Raw genomic sequence first — 4322 nt, 5'->3', positions numbered from 1 at the left:
CGTCCATGGGGGGAGTCCCCGGCAATCAGTTCCAGCGGGGAAAGTCACAGTGGAATGTGTGGGGGTGCCCACCTGCTTGAGTCTATGTCACACTGCTATCATGACCCCAGTAGGGTCGGTGGGATCCAACTTCAAGACCGAGGAGGGTAGAACCAGGGAACTGATGTCTAGATTCCCAGCCGCCAGGTGCTCCAGTTTGACATTCGGATGAGATCCGACAGCATCAAACCAAAGCGCAGCATATTGAACTTGGGCATCTAATCAGTACCGCTCAAAACTAGGTGCAGTTAACCCTCCCTGTGCATAAGGGGTGGCCAACGTGTCCAATTTCAAGTGGACCACACCGGAGTGCCATAGAAAGCCATTCATTGCTAGGGTGAGTTTCTTGAAAAATTCAGTCCCCGGCCAGAGTGGGACATTCGGAAATCTATACAGCAGCTGTGGGAGTATCACCATCTTGAGGAGTGCCACCGTTCCAGCCACTGTAATCGGTAGTCTAGCCCAGCCCTCAGTCTTCCGCTCAAGGGAAGTGAGATAATTCCCATAATTGTGGTCATACAGTGATGTCCGATGCCGTGTGACCATCACCCCAAGGTACTTAATATCTGATTGAGACCAAGTTAACCCAAGAAGGTCTCAGGGAGCTATGATGAAATCTGTCAATGGAAATAGTGTGGATTTAGTGCAGTTAACCTTTAACCGGGAGAGTTCACCAAAGAGGAGAACGTTGTTCATGATCGGTGCCAGGTTCTCCAAGGGGGAACGAACATAGAGCAACGCATCATCTGCATAAAGTGAAAGGACCTATGGGTCCCCTGTGAGTCTTATACCTCTATGGGCATGTCTCTGGCGAATCCTGTCCGCCAGGGGTTCGATGGCTATTACGAATATCAGGATGGTCAAGGGGCAACCCTGTATGGTACCCTGACAATCTCAAACTGGGTGGAGCACCGATCCCTGGTGCAAACCCTTGCAACCGGGGATGAATTAAGTAGTTTTACCCAAGACAGGAAACGGGGGCCAAAATTACCCTTTTCCAGTACTGCCCACAGGAACCTCCATGAGACCAAGACAAATGCTTTCTGTAGGTCTAATGTTGCCACCACTGCTTGCATCCCCGGATCTAACCGGGCCAGGATGTTGAAGAGGTGATGTAAGTTGAGCACAGTGGAGTGCCCCGGAATAAATCCTGTCTGATCGGTGTGAATGATGAACGACATATACGAGCCTAGTCGAAGAGCTAGCACCTTAGCAAAGATCTTGACATCACAATTTAGAAGGGAGAGGGGCAGATACGAGCCGCACTGTGTAGCTGGCTTATCTGGCTTTAGCAATACAGAGATAATCGCCTTGCGGAATGAGGGGGGATATTTACCGCCCAAACATAATTCCTCCCATATGGCATATAGTCAGGGGGCAAGGCGCCCTTTATAGCACTTATAGAAATCAGTTGTGAGACTGTCAGACCCAGGGGCCATCCCCGTCGATAGTGCATCAATGGCTCCCAATATTTCCTCACTTGTCATTGGGTGATGAAGTGCCTCTCTAGCCTCGGTAGATAACACCGAAAGCGGGAGACTGTCAAGAAATGATTCAATATCTGACGAAGGGGCAGTGTCAAGATTTGCATGCAGCGCTTTGTAGAAAGAGCAAAACTCCTCATTTACTTTCTGAGCCAAGATAGCTAGTGCCCTGTCCGCTCTTCCAATTGCTGGGATGTGAAGAGTTCTGATCTCCAGCTGGACCAGCCTAGCCAGTAATCTGCCAGAATGGTCTCCTTCACCATAATGTCTAGCGACCTGGGGATTATCCAGGAACTTGCGTTCCCAGTCTGCATGGGTCCTAAAGGTGTCCGGCGTGGGCCCTATCTCGTAAAGTGTAGCCGCGGATGGAGAGGAAGCATTTTGCGTTTTAAACTGGGCAAATAGGAGCCCACTCTCCTTAATTAATCTGCAGATCGATCTAAGGATCTCAGCCTCTTTAACCAGGGCCACACCGTATGTAGACTTTAAAAGCCTCCCATAGGGTGGCATGAGCATCCACTGTCCCGGCATTGAACTATAAATACTTGTCTATACCTGAACCAAGCTCAGACTCAAAAACCAGATCCAGCAAAGAATTGGGTTTCAGTCTCCATGTGCGCGCTGACCGACAGCCCTCACCCCACAGCAAAGAGATTGTGACCGGGAGTGAGCCGAGAAAGTCCTAGGGAGGATTGACACCTGCCCTATACAACCAAAAGTACATCCGACACTAGCCATCTGTCAATAGGAGAATGCGAATCGTGCACCAACGAATAACAGGAGAACTCCCGGGAGAGAGGGTGTAGCAGTCTCCATGCATCAACCACTTTCAGCAAGGTTTGCCCCTCTATAATGCTCTTAACTGCTCTATACAGTTGATCTGCTCTAGTGCCGGACCTATCCAAATCAGTGTCCACTATGGTGTTAAAATAACCACCCCACAGTATAGGTATTAGAGCAAGCCCTGTCAATAAAGGTGAGAGTTGGGAATAAAATTCAGGGTCATCGAGTTTTGGGACATATACATTAAGTAGGACCACCTCCACCCCAGTAATGAGCCATACAATGAAACATAACGTCCCTGAAGATCTATGTGTATAACTTTGTGGGTAAACTTGAAGGATCTGTGAAGCAGGATCATCACCCCACGGCTTTGAGTGAAGTAGGCGGTGATATAGCGCTGGGGACCCCATGACCTGGCAAACCTATCACATCCCACAGCCAATGTGTGTGTCTCCTGCAAAAAGAGAAAACCAAACTTTATGTCTTTCCACATACAGCTGCAGTTTGCGCATCTTGACAGGATTGCCCAGCCCCCTGACCTTTCACCACATGCATACTAGGCCTTCATCCGCAATCTAGTAGATAGATACATGTCAACAGGAGTCTGACCAAAGTCAAGAGGGAACATCCCGTAAAATAGATTGACCCAGATAAAGGATCATGCTGTCGTGCCCAGCGCACATCAAGCAACTTTTTAACTTCCAGTCCCATCCCACCACCCATCCACACCCCCCACCCCGATCAGAGGAGTGAATCCCAACCTTTCCATCAACCAATGATACCAAAAGTTACAACCTTGCATGGGGGACCTTGCACCGGTCGCAGCCGGGCCAGCATCCCGATATAACAAAGTATGACAAGTATGTAATGCACTTAAAGCATAGAAACAATGGGCCTCATTACACAGTAGGCGGTAGGAACTTAACGTTACCGGTAATGAAATACCGTTAACGTTAAATCCCCATCCGAATTATGACCTGGCTCACCGCTATTTGCGGCACCGCTAAGTATGGTGCCACTAATAGCGGCCAGTCCGCGGGCGCGCGACCCTCGAGTCCGTAATTTGCGCCATGCCGCTATTAGCACATCATCACAAGCCAGGCGGACGTGCCAATAGCGGCATGGAAAAGCACCCAAAACCCCTTACCGCCATGGCGCTAATGCCGCCATCGCGAACCACCCGTTAAGAGAACCGAGCAATGTTCCCACCTGCCACAGGTGGACACAATCAGCACAGGTGGAGGCAATGGAGATTCAGGCAGCACAAAAGGAGCACACCACACCCCTTCCCACACCAAGATGGTTCCAATACTAGCAGCATTACATGGGCTGGAGGACATGATCGCAGCACAGCAGCAGCAGCAGCAGGCAGCACAGAGGAGACGCAGGAGGAGGAGGAGGAGGAGGGCAAGACAGGCACAGCAAGCACCACCACGGCACCTAATCATACCACAGAGACACCCACCAATCCCCAGGATCAGAGCCAATCCATTTAACCTAACCCCGGAGCAGATACACACCCTGTACCGTCTGGACCGGGATACCATAAACAGCATTGTAGACATGATACACAACGACATTGTGAGCCTCATAGACATCCGAACTGCCATCCCCCCTCTACTCAAGGTGGTGACTGTGCTCCACTTCCTGGCCACAGGCACTTACCAGCATACGGTGGGGCAGATGCATGGCATCTCACAACCAGTATTCTCACGCACGCTGACCCAGGTACTCGATGCCCTCCTCAAGCATGCACCTGAACACATATTCATGCCACGGACTGCCCAGGAGCTTGCAAACACCAAAGTTGGCTTCTATGCACTGGTAGGCATCCCAAGTTGCATCGGGGCAATCGACTGTACCCATGTGGAATTGGTGGTCCCACATCACAATGAAGTTGTGTACCGAAACAGGAAGCAATTCCACTCCATCAATGTCCAAATGGTATGTGACGCCAACAAGATAATCACTCATTGCTGTGCCCGATTTCCTGGATCAACCCATGATTCCATGGTC

Source organism: Ambystoma mexicanum, chromosome 10, assembly GCF_040938575.1.
Source record: "Ambystoma mexicanum isolate Mex_15411 chromosome 10, UKY_AmexF1_1, whole genome shotgun sequence".
In the NCBI taxonomy this organism is placed as follows: Eukaryota; Metazoa; Chordata; class Amphibia; order Caudata; family Ambystomatidae; genus Ambystoma; species Ambystoma mexicanum.
This window is presented reverse-complemented; position numbering follows the sequence as displayed.